Consider the following 15408-nt stretch of genomic DNA (forward strand, 5'->3'; position numbering starts at 1 on the left):
ACTTAAATTAAATAAATTATTCTTAAATGATAAAGACACTATGATTAGTTTTAAAATTCTAAAGTTCAGTTCATGTAGAAATTGACTGTTGAAATAATGTTTTACATAGAAACAGAATTTGATGGCAGATAAGAACCACTTGGCCCACGTAGTCTGCTCCTTTTCATGTATCCTTTAGGCAACTTCAATCCTATTTGCTCCTTACATTTCTCTTAAGGATATTCTTATGCCTATCCCAAGCGTGTTTAAATTGTTTTACCATTTAGCTTCAACAACATCGGATGGGAGGCTTTTCTATTTATCAACTACCCTTTCTTTGAAGTAATTTTTCTTCAAATTTCCTCTAAGTCTACCTCTCTCCAGTTTCAGTGCATGTCCTCGTGTTCTTGTACATCTCTTCCTTTGAAGAATAAGTATTGTTTGCACAACATTCTTTTAGTATTCAGTAATCTAAACATAAAACACAAGAATAATTGGCATCGAAAGTATTTTAAGGCTCTTAGACTTTACATATAACGTGATATAAAATTTACTTCTAAGACAAACTAATCTGTTCTGCTAGGATGAAGACCTTAGTAAAGGGTGACAACAGTAATTTTGAAGGATAACACTTTAGCTTGAGCCATTTTTCCTAAATAATGTTATTTAAGAAACAGCTTTTAGAGGAAATGCATTAATCTAAGATCTTGATTTAATGACCCCTTTTTCAACAAGGCCAAATTATTTGTCAAAATCACAATCAAAAATATAAATAGTAAAATGATAAACCCTAACAGGAAGCAGGTTTGGACATACTGATGTGCATGTCAGGATGGCCGAGCGGTCTAAGACACCAGACTCAAGATTCTACTCTTCCAGTTAATAGGAATTCTGGTCTCTGTAAAGAGGTATAGGTTCAAATCCCACTTCTGACAATATATTTTTGCTCTTTGGTTATGTTTTACACTCAAAATGACTGACATTGAGAAGTATGCTCAGGACATCCACAGTCTTTCAATCTTTCCTCTCCCAGACATTGATATCTTGATCCCATTTATTTCTAAGCAATATGAAGCACAGTGATTGAATGAATTAAAGGGCATAGAAACTTTTAAAGACCTAAGAATTGATCGATTTTCCCATCTACATTCCAATCAAGATCAAATTACATTAGACTTAAATTAATTAAATTATTCTTAAATGATAAAGACACTATGATTAGTTTTAAAATTCTAAAGTTCAGTTCATGTAGAAATTGGCGGTTGAAATAATGTTTTACATAGAAACAGAATTTGATGGCAGATAAGAACCACTTGGCCCACGTAGTCTGCTACTTTTCATGTATCCTTTAGGTAACTTCAACCCTATTTGCTCCTTACATTTCTTTTAAGGATATTCTTATGCCTATCCGAAGCGTATTTAAATTGTTTCACCATTTAGCTTCAACAACATCGGATGGGAGGCTTTTCTATTTATCAATTACCCTTTCTGTGAAGTAATTTTTCTTCAAATTTCCTCTAAGTCTACCTCCCTTCAGTTTCAGTGCATGTCCTTATGTTCTTGTACATCTCTTCCTTTGAAGAATAAATATTGTTTGTACAACATTCTTTTAGTATTCAGTAATCTAAACATAAAACACAAGGATAATTGGCATCGAAAGTATTTTAAGGCTCTTAGACTTTACATATAACATGATATACAATTTTCTTCTAAGACAAACTAATCTGTTCTGCTAGGATGAAGACCTTAGTAAAGGGTGGCAACAGTAATTTTGAAGGATAACACTTTAGCTTGAGCCATTTTTCCTAAATAATGTTATTTTAGAAACAGCTTTTAGAGGAAATGCATTGATCTAAGATCTTGATTTAATAACCCCTTTTTCAACAAGTCCAAATTATTTGTCAAAATCACAATCAAAAATATAAATAGTAAATTGATAAACCCTAACAGACAGCAGGTTCGGACATACTGATGTGCTTGTCAGGATGGCCGAGCGGTCTAAGGCGCCAGACTCAAGATTCTACTCTTCCAGTTAATGGGAATTCTGGTCTCTGTAAAGAGGCGTGGGTTCAAATCCCACTTCTGACAATATTTTCTTGCTCTTTGGTTATGTTTTACACTCAAAATGACCGACATTGAGAAGTATGCTCAGGACATCCACAGTCTTTCAATCTTTCCTCTCCCAGACATTGATATCTTGATCCCATTTATTTCTAAGCAATATGAAGCACAATGATTGAATGAATTAAAGGGCATAGAAACTGTTAAAGACCTAAGAATGATCGATTTTCCCATCTACATTCCAATCAAGATCAAATTACATTAGACTTAAATTAATTAAATTATTCTTAAATGATAAAGACACTATGATCAGTTTTAAAATTCTAAAGTTCAGTTCATGTAGAAATTGACTGTTGAAATAATGTTTTACATAGAAACAGAATTTGATGGCAGATAAGAACCACTTGGCCCACGTAGTCTGCTCCTTTTCATGTATCCTTTAGGCAACTTCAACCCTATTTGCTCCTTACATTTCTCTTAAGGATATTCTTATGCCTATCCGAAGCGTGTTTAAATTGTTTCACCATTTAGCTTCAACAACATCGGATGGGAGGCTTTTCTTTTTATCAACTACCCTTTCTGTGAAGTAATTTTTCTTCAAATTTCCTCTAAGTCTACCTCCCTCCAGTTTCAGTGCATGTCCTCGTGTTCTTGTACATCTCTTCCTTTGAAGAATAAATATTGTTTGCACAACATTCTTTTAGTATTCAGTAATCTAAACATAAAACACAAGAATAATTGGCATCGAAAGTATTTTAAGGCTCTTAGACTTTACATATAACATGATATTCAATTTTCTTCTAAGACAAACTAATCTGTTCTGCTAGGATGAAGACCTTAGCAAAGGGTGGCAACAGTAATTTTGAAGGATAACACTTTAGCTTGAGCCATTTTTCCTAAATAATGTTATTTAAGAAACAGCTTTTAGAGGAAATGCATAAATCTAAGATCTTGATTTAATGACCCCTTTTTCAACAAGTCCAAATTATTTGTCAAAATCACAATCAAAAATATAAATAGTAAAATGATAAACCCTAACAGGAAGCAGGTTTGGATATACTGATGTGCTTGTCAGGATGGCCGAGTGGTCTAAGGCGCCAGACTCAAGATTCTACTCTTCCAGTTAATGGGAATTCTGGTCTCTGTAAAGAGGCGTGGGTTCAAATCCCACTTCTGACAATATTTTCTTACTCTTTGGTTATGTTTTACACTCAAAATGACCGACATTGAAAAGTATGCTCAGGACATCCACAGTCTTTCAATCTTTCCTCTCCCAGACATTGATATCTTGATCCCATTTATTTCTAAGCAATATGAAGCACAATGATTGAATGAATTAAAGGGCATAGAAACTTTTAAAGACCTAAGAATTGATCGATTTTCCCATCTACATTCCAATCAAGATCAAATTACATTAGACTTAAATTAATTAAATTATTCTTAAATGATAAAGACACTATGATTAGTTTTAAAATTCTAAAGTTCAGTTCATGTAGAAATTGGCGGTTGAAATAATGTTTTACATAGAAACAGAATTTGATGGCAGATAAGAACCACTTGGCCCACGTAGTCTGCTACTTTTCATGTATCCTTTAGGTAACTTCAACCCTATTTGCTCCTTACATTTCTTTTAAGGATATTCTTATGCCTATCCGAAGCGTATTTAAATTGTTTCACCATTTAGCTTCAACAACATCGGATGGGAGGCTTTTCTATTTATCAATTACCCTTTCTGTGAAGTAATTTTTCTTCAAATTTCCTCTAAGTCTACCTCCCTTCAGTTTCAGTGCATGTCCTCATGTTCTTGTACATCTCTTCCTTTGAAGAATAAATATTGTTTGCACAACATTCTTTTAGTATTCAGTAATCTAAACATAAAACACAAGAATAATTGGCATCGAAAGTATTTTAATGCTCTTAGACTTTACATATAACAAGATATTCAATTTTCTTCTAAGACAAAATAATCTGTTCTGCTAGGATGAAGACCTTAGTAAAGGGTGGCAACAGTAATTTTGAAGGATAACACTTTAGCTTGAGCCATTTTTCCTAAATAATGTTATTTAAGAAACAGCTTTTAGAGGAAATGCATAAATCTAAGATCTTGATTTAATGACCCCTTTTTCAACAAGTCCAAATTATTTGTCAAAATCACAATCAAAAATATAAATAGTAAAATGATAAACCCTAACAGGAAGCAGGTTTGGATATACTGATGTGCTTGTCAGGATGGCCGAGTGGTCTAAGGCGCCAGACTCAAGATTCTACTCTTCCAGTTAATGGGAATTCTGGTCTCTGTAAAGAGGCGTGGGTTCAAATCCCACTTCTGACAATAATTTCTTACTCTTTGGTTATGTTTTACACTCAAAATGACCGACATTGAGAAGTATGCTCAGGACATCCACAGTCTTTCAATCTTTCCTCTCCCAGACATTGATATCTTGATCCCATTTATTTCTAAGCAATATGAAGCACAATGATTGAATGAATTAAAGGGCATAGAAACTTTTAAAGACCTAAGAATTGATCGATTTTCCCATCTACATTCCAATCAAGATCAAATTACATTAGAGTTAAATTAATTAAATTATTCTTAAATGATAAAGACACTATGATTAGTTTTAAAATTCTATAGTTCAGTTCATGTAGAAATTGGCTATTGAAATAATGTATTACATAGAATCAGAATTTGATGGCAGATAAGAACCACTTGGCCCATGTAGTCTGCTCCTTTTCATGTATCCTTTAGGCAACTTCAACCCTATTTGCTCCTTACATTTCTCTTAAGGATATTCTTATGCCTATGCGAAGCGTGTTTAAATTGTTTCACCGTTTAGCTTCAACAACATCGGTTTGGGAGGCTTTTCTATTTATCAACTACCCTTTCTGTGAAGTAATTTTTCATCAAATTTCCTCTAAGTCTACCTCCCTCCAGTTTCAGTGCATGTCCTCGTGTTCTTGTACATCTCTTCCTTTGAAGAATAAGTATTGTTTGCACAACATTCTTTTAGTATTCAGTAATCTAAACATAAAACACAAGAATAATTGGCATCAAAAGTATTTTAAGGCTCTTAGACATTACATATAACGTGATATACAATTTACTTCTAAGACAAACTAATCTGTTCTGCTAGGATGAAGACCTTAGTAAAGGGTGGCAACAGTAATTTTGAAGGATAACACTTTAGCTTGAGCCATTTTTCCTAAATAATGTTATTTAAGAAACAGCTTTTAGAGGAAATGCATGAATCTAAGATCTTGATTTAATGACCCCTTTTTCAACAAGTCCAAATTATTTGTCAAAATCACAATCAAAAATATAAATAGTAAAATGATAAACCCTAACAGGAAGCAGGTTCGGATATACTGATGTGCTTGTCAGGATGGCCGAGTGGTCTAAGGCGCCAGACTCAAGATTCTACTCTTCCAGTTAATGGGAATTCTGGTCTCTGTAAAGAGGCGTGTGTTCAAATCCCACTTCTGACAATAATTTCTTACTCTTTGGTTATGATTTACACTCAAAATGACCGACATTGAGAAGTATGCTCAGGACATCCACAGTCTTTCAATCTTTCCTCTCCCAGACATTGATATCTTGATCCCATTTATTTCTAAGCAATATGAAGCACAATGATTGAATGAATTAAAGGGCATAGAAACTTTTAAAGACCTAAGAATTGATCGATTTTCCCATCTACATTCCAATCAAGGTCAAATTACATTAGACTTAAATTAATTAAATTATTCTTAAATGATAAAGACATGATGATCAGTTTTAAAATTCTAAAGTTCAGTTCATATAGAAAGTGGCTATTGAAATAATGTATTACATAGAAACAGAATTTGATGGCAGATAAGAACCACTTGGCCCATGTAGTCTGCTCCTTTTCATGTATCCTTTAGGCAACTTCAGCCCTGTTTGCTCCTTACATTTCTCTTAAGGATATTCTTATGCCTATCCGAAGCGTGTTTAAATTGTTTCACCATTTAGCTTCAACAACATCGGATGGGAGGCTTTTCTTTTTATCAACTCCCCTTTCTGTGAAGTAATTTTTCTTCAAATTTCCTCTAAGTCTACCTCCCTCCAGTTTCAGTGCATGTCCTCGTGTTCTTGTACATCTCTTCCTTTGAAGAATAAGTATTGCTTGCACAACATTCTTTTAGTATTCAGTAATCTAAACATAAAACACAAGAATAATTGGCATCGAAAGTATTTTAAGGCTCTTAGACTTTACATATAACGTGATATACAATTTACTTCTAAGACAAACTAATCTGTTCTGCTAGGATGAAGACCTTAGTAAAGGGTGGCAACAGTAATTTTGAAGGATAACACTTTAGCTTGAGCCATTTTTCCTAAATAATGTTATTTAAGAAACAGCTTTTAGAGGAAATGCATTGATCTAAGATCTTGATTTAATGAACCCTTTTTCAACAAGTCGAAATTATTTGTCAAAATCACAATCAAAAATATAAATAGTAAAATGATAAACCCTAACAGGAAGCAGGTTTGGAAATACTGATGTGCTTGTCAGGATTGCCGAGCGGTTTGAGGCGCCAGACTCAAGGTTCTACTCTTTCAGTTAATGGTAATTCTGGTCTCTGTAAAGAGGTATAGGTTCAAATCCCACTTCTGACAATATTTTCTTGCTCTTTGGTTATGTTTTACACTCAAAATGACCGACATTGAGAGGTATGCTCAGGACATCCACAGTCTTACAATCTTTCCTCTCCCAGACATTGATATCTTGATCCCATTTATTTCTAAGCAATATGAAGCACAATGATTGAATGAATTAAAGGGCATAGAAACTTTTAAAGACCTAAGAATTGATCGATTTTCCCATCTGCATTCCAATCAAGATCAAATTACATTAGAGTTAAATTAATTAAATTATTCTTAAATGATAAAGACACTATGATTAGTTTTAAAATTCTAAAGTTCAGTTCATATAGAAATTGGCTATTGAAATAATGTATTACATAGAAACAGAATTTGATGGCAGATAAGAACCACTTGGCCCATGTAGTCTGCTCCTTTTCATGTATCCTTTAGGCAACTTCAACCATATTTGCTCCTTACATTTCTCTTAAGGATATTCTTATGCCTATCCGAAGCGTGTTTAAATTGTTTCACTGTTTAGCTTCAACAAGATTGGATGGGAGGCTTTTCTATTTATCAACTACCCTTTCTGTGAAGTAATTTTTCTTCAAATTTCCTCTAAGTCTACCTCCCTCCAGTTTCAGTGCATGTCCTCGTGTTCTTGTACATCTCTTCCTTTGAAGAATAAGTATTGTTTGCACAACATTCTTTTAGTATTCAGTAATCTAAACATAAAACTCAATAATAATTGGCATCGAAAGTATTTTAAGGCTCTTAGACTTTACATATAACATGATATACAATTTACTTCTAAGACAAACTAATCTGTTCTGCTAGGATGAAGACCTTAGTAAAGGGTGGCAACAGTAATTTTGAAGGATAACACTTTAGCTTGAGCCATTTTTCCTAAATAATGTTATTTTAGAAACAGCTTTTAGAGGAAATGCATTGATCTAAGATCTTGATTTAATAACCCCTTTTTCAACAAGTCCAAATTATTTGTCAAAATCACAATCAAAAATATAAATAGTAAATTGATAAACCCTAACAGACAGCAGGTTCGGACATACTGATGTGCTTGTCAGGATGGCCGAGCGGTCTAAGGCGCCAGACTCAAGATTCTACTCTTCCAGTTAATGGGAATTCTGGTCTCTGTAAAGAGGCGTGGGTTCAAATCCCACTTCTGACAATATTTTCTTGCTCTTTGGTTATGTTTTACACTCAAAATGACCGACATTGAGAAGTATGCTCAGGACATCCACAGTCTTTCAATCTTTCCTCTCCCAGACATTGATATCTTGATCCCATTTATTTCTAAGCAATATGAAGCACAATGATTGAATGAATTAAAGGGCATAGAAACTTTTAAAGACCTAAGAATTGATCGATTTTCCCATCTACATTCCAATCAAGGTCAAATTACATTAGACTTAAATTAATTAAATTATTCTTAAATGATAAAGACACTATGATCAGTTTTAAAATTCTAAAGTTCAGTTCATATAGAAAGTGGCTATTGAAATAATGTATTACATAGAAACAGAATTTGATGGCAGATAAGAACCACTTGGCCCATGTAGTCTGCTCCTTTTCATGTATCCTTTAGGCAACTTCAGCCCTGTTTGCTCCTTACATTTCTCTTAAGGATATTCTTATGCCTATCCGAAGCGTGTTTAAATTGTTTCACCATTTAGCTTCAACAACATCGGATGGGAGGCTTTTCTTTTTATCAACTCCCCTTTCTGTGAAGTAATTTTTCTTCAAATTTCCTCTAAGTCTACCTCCCTCCAGTTTCAGTGCATGTCCTCGTGTTCTTGTACATCTCTTCCTTTGAAGAATAAGTATTGCTTGCACAACATTCTTTTAGTATTCAGTAATCTAAACATAAAACACAAGAATAATTGGCATCGAAAGTATTTTAAGGCTCTTAGACTTTACATATAATGTGATATACAATTTATTTCTAAGACAAACTAATCTGTTCTGCTAGGATGAAGACCTTAGTAAAGGGTGGCAACAGTAATTTTGAAGGATAACACTTTAGCTTGAGCCATTTTTCCTAAATAATGTTATTTAAGAAACAGCTTTTAGAGGAAATGCATTGATCTAAGATCTTGATTTAATGAACCCTTTTTTAACAAGTCGAAATTATTTGTCAAAATCACAATCAAAAATATAAATAGTAAAATGATAAACCCTAACAGGAAGCAGGTTTGGAAATACTGATGTGCTTGTCAGGATTGCCGAGCGGTCTGAGGCGCCAGACTCAAGGTTCTACTCTTTCAGTTAATGGTAATTCTGGTCTCTGTAAAGAGGTATAGGTTCAAATCCCACTTCTGACAATATTTTCTTGCTCTTTGGTTATGTTTTACACTCAAAATGACCGACATTGAGAGGTATGCTCAGGACATCCACAGTCTTACAATCTTTCCTCTCCCAGACATTGATATCTTGATCCCATTTATTTCTAAGCAATATGAAGCACAATGATTGAATGAATTAAAGGGCATAGAAACTTTTAAAGACCTAAGAATTGATCGATTTTCCCATCTGCATTCCAATCAAGATCAAATTACATTAGAGTTAAATTAATTAAATTATTCTTAAATGATAAAGACACTATGATTAGTTTTAAAATTCTAAAGTTCAGTTCATATAGAAATTGGCTATTGAAATAATGTATTACATAGAAACAGAATTTGATGGCAGATAAGAACCACTTGGCCCATGTAGTCTGCTCCTTTTCATGTATCCTTTAGGCAACTTCAACCATATTTGCTCCTTACATTTCTCTTAAGGATATTCTTATGCCTATCCGAAGCGTGTTTAAATTGTTTCACTGTTTAGCTTCAACAAGATTGGATGGGAGGCTTTTCTATTTATCAACTACCCTTTCTGTGAAGTAATTTTTCATCAAATTTCCTCTAAGTCTACCTCCCTCCAGTTTCAGTGCATGTCCTCGTGTTCTTGTACATCTCTTCCTTTGAAGAATAAGTATTGTTTGCACAACATTCTTTTAGTATTCAGTAATCTAAACATAAAACTCAATAATAATTGGCATCGAAAGTATTTTAAGGCTCTTAGACTTTACATATAACATGATATACAATTTACTTCTAAGACAAACTAATCTGTTCTGCTAGGATGAAGACCTTAGTAAAGGGTGGCAACAGTAATTTTGAAGGATAACACTTTAGCTTGAGCCATTTTTCCTAAATAATGTTATTTTAGAAACAGCTTTTAGAGGAAATGCATTGATCTAAGATCTTGATTTAATAACCCCTTTTTCAACAAGTCCAAATTATTTGTCAAAATCACAATCAAAAATATAAATAGTAAATTGATAAACCCTAACAGACAGCAGGTTCGGACATACTGATGTGCTTGTCAGGATGGCCGAGCGGTCTAAGGCGCCAGACTCAAGATTCTACTCTTCCAGTTAATGGGAATTCTGGTCTCTGTAAAGAGGCGTAAGTTCAAATCCCACTTCTGACAATATTTTCTTGCTCTTTGGTTATGTTTTACACTCAAAATGACCGACATTGAGAAGTATGCTCAGGACATCCACAGTCTTTCAATCTTTCCTCTCCCAGACATTGATATCTTGATCCCATTTATTTCTAAGCAATATGAAGCACAATGATTGAATGAATTAAAGGGCATAGAAACTGTTAAAGACCTAAGAATTGATCGATTTTCCCATCTACATTCCAATCAAGATCAAATTACATTAGACTTAAATTAATTAAATTATTCTTAAATGATAAAGACACTATGATTAGTTTTAAAATTCTAAAGTTCAGTTCATGTAGAAATTGACTGTTGAAATAATGTTTTACATAGAAACAGAATTTGATGGCAGATAAGAACCACTTGGCCCACGTAGTCTGCTCCTTTTCATGTATCCTTTAGGCAACTTCAACCCTATTTGCTCCTTACATTTCTCTTAAGGATATTCTTATGCCTATCCGAAGCGTGTTTAAATTGTTTCACCATTTAGCTTCAACAACATCGGATGGGAGGCTTTTCTTTTTATCAACTACCCTTTCTGTGAAGTAATTTTTCTTCAAATTTCCTCTAAGTCTACCTCCCTCCAGTTTCAGTGCATGTCCTCGTGTTCTTGTACATCTCTTCCTTTGAAGAATAAATATTGTTTGCACAACATTCTTTTAGTATTCAGTAATCTAAACATAAAACACAAGAATAATTGGCATCGAAAGTATTTTAAGGCTCTTAGACTTTACATATAACATGATATTCAATTTTCTTCTAAGACAAACTAATCTGTTCTGCTAGGATGAAGACCTTAGCAAAGGGTGGCAACAGTAATTTTGAAGGATAACACTTTAGCTTGAGCCATTTTTCCTAAATAATGTTATTTAAGAAACAGCTTTTAGAGGAAATGCATAAATCTAAGATCTTGATTTAATGACCCCTTTTTCAACAAGTCCAAATTATTTGTCAAAATCACAATCAAAAATATAAATAGTAAAATGATAAACCCTAACAGGAAGCAGGTTTGGATATACTGACGTGCTTGTCAGGATGGCCGAGTGGTCTAAGGTGCCAGACTCAAGATTCTACTCTTCCAGTTAATGGGAATTCTGGTCTCTGTAAAGAGGCGTGGGTTCAAATCCCACTTCTGACAATATTTTCTTACTCTTTGGTTATGTTTTACACTCAAAATGACCGACATTGAAAAGTATGCTCAGGACATCCACAGTCTTTCAATCTTTCCTCTCCCAGACATTGATATCTTGATCCCATTTATTTCTAAGCAATATGAAGCACAATGATTGAATGAATTAAAGGGCATAGAAACTTTTAAAGACCTAAGAATTGATCGATTTTCCCATCTGCATTCCAATCAAGATCAAATTACATTAGAGTTAAATTAATTAAATTATTCTTAAATGATAAAGACACTATGATTAGTTTTAAAATTCTAAAGTTCAGTTCATATAGAAATTGGCTATTGAAATAATGTATTACATAGAAACAGAATTTGATGGCAGATAAGAACCACTTGGCCCATGTAGTCTTCTCCTTTTCATGTATCCTTTAGGCAACTTCAACCATATTTGCTCCTTACATTTCTCTTAAGGGTATTCCTATGCCTATCCGAAGCGTGTTTAAATTGTTTCACCGTTTAGCTTCAACAACATTGGATGGGAGGCTTTTCTATTTATCAACTACCCTTTCTGTGAAGTAATTTTTCTTCAAATTTTCTCTAAGTCTACCTCCCTCCAGTTTCAGTGCATGTCCTCGTGTTCTTGTACATCTCTTCCTTTGAAGAATAAGTATTGTTTGCACAACATTCTTTTAGTATTCAGTAATCTAAACATAAAACACAAGAATAATTGGCATCGAAAGTATTTTAAGGCTCTTAGACTTTACATATAACATGATATACAATTTACTTCTAAGACAAACTACTCTGTTCTGCTAGGATGAAGACCTTAGTAAAGGGTGGCAACAGTAATTTTGAAGGATAACACTTTAGCTTGAGCCATTTTTCCTAAATAATGTTATTTTAGAAACAGCTTTTAGAGGAAATGCATTAATCTAAGATCTTGATTTAATGACCCCTTTTTCAACAAGTCCAAATTATTTGTCAAAATCACAATCAAAAATATAAATAGTAAATTGATAAACCCTAACAGACAGCAGGTTCGGACATACTGATGTGCTTGTCAGGATGGCCGAGCGGTCTAAAGGCGCCAGACTCAAGATTCTTCTCTTCCAGTTAATGGGAATTCTGGTCTCTGTAAAGAGGCCTGGGTTCAAATCCCACTTCTGACAATATTTTATTGCTCTTTGGTTATGTTTTACACTCAAAATTACCGACATTGAGAAGTATGCTCAGGACGTCCACAGTCTTTCAATCTTTCCTCTCCCAGACATTGATATCTTGATCCCATTTATTTCTAAGCAATATGAAGCACAATGATTGAATGAATTAAAGGGCATAGAAACTGTTAAAGACCTAAGAATTGATCGATTTTCCCATCTACATTCCAATCAAGATCAAATTACATTAGACTTAAATTAAATAAATTATTCTTAAATGATAAAGACACTATGATTAGTTTTAAAATTCTAAAGTTCAGTTCATGTAGAAATTGACTGTTGAAATAATGTTTTACATAGAAACAGAATTTGATGGCAGATAAGAACCACTTGGCCCACGTAGTCTGCTCCTTTTCATGTATCCTTTAGGCAACTTCAATCCTATTTGCTCCTTACATTTCTCTTAAGGATATTCTTATGCCTATCCCAAGCGTGTTTAAATTGTTTTACCATTTAGCTTCAACAACATCGGATGGGAGGCTTTTCTATTTATCAACTACCCTTTCTTTGAAGTAATTTTTCTTCAAATTTCCTCTAAGTCTACCTCTCTCCAGTTTCAGTGCATGTCCTCGTGTTCTTGTACATCTCTTCCTTTGAAGAATAAGTATTGTTTGCACAACATTCTTTTAGTATTCAGTAATCTAAACATAAAACACAAGAATAATTGGCATCGAAAGTATTTTAAGGCTCTTAGACTTTACATATAACGTGATATAAAATTTACTTCTAAGACAAACTAATCTGTTCTGCTAGGATGAAGACCTTAGTAAAGGGTGACAACAGTAATTTTGAAGGATAACACTTTAGCTTGAGCCATTTTTCCTAAATAATGTTATTTAAGAAACAGCTTTTAGAGGAAATGCATTAATCTAAGATCTTGATTTAATGACCCCTTTTTCAACAAGGCCAAATTATTTGTCAAAATCACAATCAAAAATATAAATAGTAAAATGATAAACCCTAACAGGAAGCAGGTTTGGACATACTGATGTGCATGTCAGGATGGCCGAGCGGTCTAAGACACCAGACTCAAGATTCTACTCTTCCAGTTAATAGGAAATCTGGTCTCTGTAAAGAGGTATAGGTTCAAATCCCACTTCTGACAATATATTTTTGCTCTTTGGTTATGTTTTACACTCAAAATGACTGACATTGAGAAGTATGCTCAGGACATCCACAGTCTTTCAATCTTTCCTCTCCCAGACATTGATATCTTGATCCCATTTATTTCTAAGCAATATGAAGCACAATGATTGAATGAATTAAAGGGCATAGAAACTTTTAAAGACCTAAGAATTGATCGATTTTCCCATCTACATTCCAATCAAGATCAAATTACATTAGACTTAAATTAATTAAATTATTCTTAAATGATAAAGACACTATGATTAGTTTTAAAATTCTAAAGTTCAGTTCATGTAGAAATTGGCGGTTGAAATAATGTTTTACATAGAAACAGAATTTGATGGCAGATAAGAACCACTTGGCCCACGTAGTCTGCTACTTTTCATGTATCCTTTAGGTAACTTCAACCCTATTTGCTCCTTACATTTCTTTTAAGGATATTCTTATGCCTATCCGAAGCGTATTTAAATTGTTTCACCATTTAGCTTCAACAACATCGGATGGGAGGCTTTTCTATTTATCAATTACCCTTTCTGTGAAGTAATTTTTCTTCAAATTTCCTCTAAGTCTACCTCCCTTCAGTTTCAGTGCATGTCCTTATGTTCTTGTACATCTCTTCCTTTGAAGAATAAATATTGTTTGTACAACATTCTTTTAGTATTCAGTAATCTAAACATAAAACACAAGGATAATTGGCATCGAAAGTATTTTAAGGCTCTTAGACTTTACATATAACATGATATACAATTTTCTTCTAAGACAAACTAATCTGTTCTGCTAGGATGAAGACCTTAGTAAAGGGTGGCAACAGTAATTTTGAAGGATAACACTTTAGCTTGAGCCATTTTTCCTAAATAATGTTATTTTAGAAACAGCTTTTAGAGGAAATGCATTGATCTAAGATCTTGATTTAATAACCCCTTTTTCAACAAGTCCAAATTATTTGTCAAAATCACAATCAAAAATATAAATAGTAAATTGATAAACCCTAACAGACAGCAGGTTCGGACATACTGATGTGCTTGTCAGGATGGCCGAGCGGTCTAAGGCGCCAGACTCAAGATTCTACTCTTCCAGTTAATGGGAATTCTGGTCTCTGTAAAGAGGCGTGGGTTCAAATCCCACTTCTGACAATATTTTCTTGCTCTTTGGTTATGTTTTACACTCAAAATGACCGACATTGAGAAGTATGCTCAGGACATCCACAGTCTTTCAATCTTTCCTCTCCCAGACATTGATATCTTGATCCCATTTATTTCTAAGCAATATGAAGCACAATGATTGAATGAATTAAAGGGCATAGAAACTGTTAAAGACCTAAGAATGATCGATTTTCCCATCTACATTCCAATCAAGATCAAATTACATTAGACTTAAATTAATTAAATTATTCTTAAATGATAAAGACACTATGATCAGTTTTAAAATTCTAAAGTTCAGTTCATGTAGAAATTGACTGTTGAAATAATGTTTTACATAGAAACAGAATTTGATGGCAGATAAGAACCACTTGGCCCACGTAGTCTGCTCCTTTTCATGTATCCTTTAGGCAACTTCAACCCTATTTGCTCCTTACATTTCTCTTAAGGATATTCTTATGCCTATCCGAAGCGTGTTTAAATTGTTTCACCATTTAGCTTCAACAACATCGGATGGGAGGCTTTTCTTTTTATCAACTACCCTTTCTGTGAAGTAATTTTTCTTCAAATTTCCTCTAAGTCTACCTCCCTCCAGTTTCAGTGCATGTCCTCGTGTTCTTGTACATCTCTTCCTTTGAAGAATAAATATTG

The 15408-nt window shown here is 33.7% G+C and overlaps 8 non-coding genes across 8 annotated transcripts; all 8 read left to right on the forward strand.

The window, feature by feature from the left end:
• Positions 1–1958: 1958 nt before the first annotated feature.
• Positions 1959–2067, forward strand: TRNAL-CAA (transfer RNA leucine (anticodon CAA)). Its single transcript has 2 exons — positions 1959–1996; positions 2022–2067. It is a non-coding gene; the product is annotated as a tRNA-Leu (tRNA).
• Positions 2068–3110: 1043 nt separating this feature from the next.
• On the forward strand, positions 3111–3219 carry TRNAL-CAA (transfer RNA leucine (anticodon CAA)). The gene is made up of 2 exons: positions 3111–3148; positions 3174–3219. It is a non-coding gene; the product is annotated as a tRNA-Leu (tRNA).
• A 1044-nt stretch (positions 3220–4263) lies between these two features.
• Positions 4264–4372, forward strand: TRNAL-CAA (transfer RNA leucine (anticodon CAA)). Its single transcript has 2 exons — positions 4264–4301; positions 4327–4372. It is a non-coding gene; the product is annotated as a tRNA-Leu (tRNA).
• A 1045-nt stretch (positions 4373–5417) lies between these two features.
• TRNAL-CAA (transfer RNA leucine (anticodon CAA)) lies at positions 5418–5526 on the forward strand. The gene is made up of 2 exons: positions 5418–5455; positions 5481–5526. It is a non-coding gene; the product is annotated as a tRNA-Leu (tRNA).
• Positions 5527–7723: 2197 nt separating this feature from the next.
• TRNAL-CAA (transfer RNA leucine (anticodon CAA)) lies at positions 7724–7832 on the forward strand. The gene is made up of 2 exons: positions 7724–7761; positions 7787–7832. It is a non-coding gene; the product is annotated as a tRNA-Leu (tRNA).
• Positions 7833–11182: 3350 nt separating this feature from the next.
• TRNAL-CAA (transfer RNA leucine (anticodon CAA)) lies at positions 11183–11291 on the forward strand. The gene is made up of 2 exons: positions 11183–11220; positions 11246–11291. It is a non-coding gene; the product is annotated as a tRNA-Leu (tRNA).
• Positions 11292–12335: 1044 nt separating this feature from the next.
• Positions 12336–12445, forward strand: TRNAL-CAA (transfer RNA leucine (anticodon CAA)). The gene is made up of 2 exons: positions 12336–12374; positions 12400–12445. It is a non-coding gene; the product is annotated as a tRNA-Leu (tRNA).
• Positions 12446–14642: 2197 nt separating this feature from the next.
• TRNAL-CAA (transfer RNA leucine (anticodon CAA)) lies at positions 14643–14751 on the forward strand. Its single transcript has 2 exons — positions 14643–14680; positions 14706–14751. It is a non-coding gene; the product is annotated as a tRNA-Leu (tRNA).
• Positions 14752–15408: the final 657 nt, after the last annotated feature.

This window comes from Taudactylus pleione, unplaced genomic scaffold (genome assembly GCF_031769625.1).
Source record: "Taudactylus pleione unplaced genomic scaffold, aTauple2 ptg000612l, whole genome shotgun sequence".
Lineage (NCBI taxonomy): Eukaryota > Metazoa > Chordata > Amphibia > Anura > Myobatrachidae > Taudactylus > Taudactylus pleione.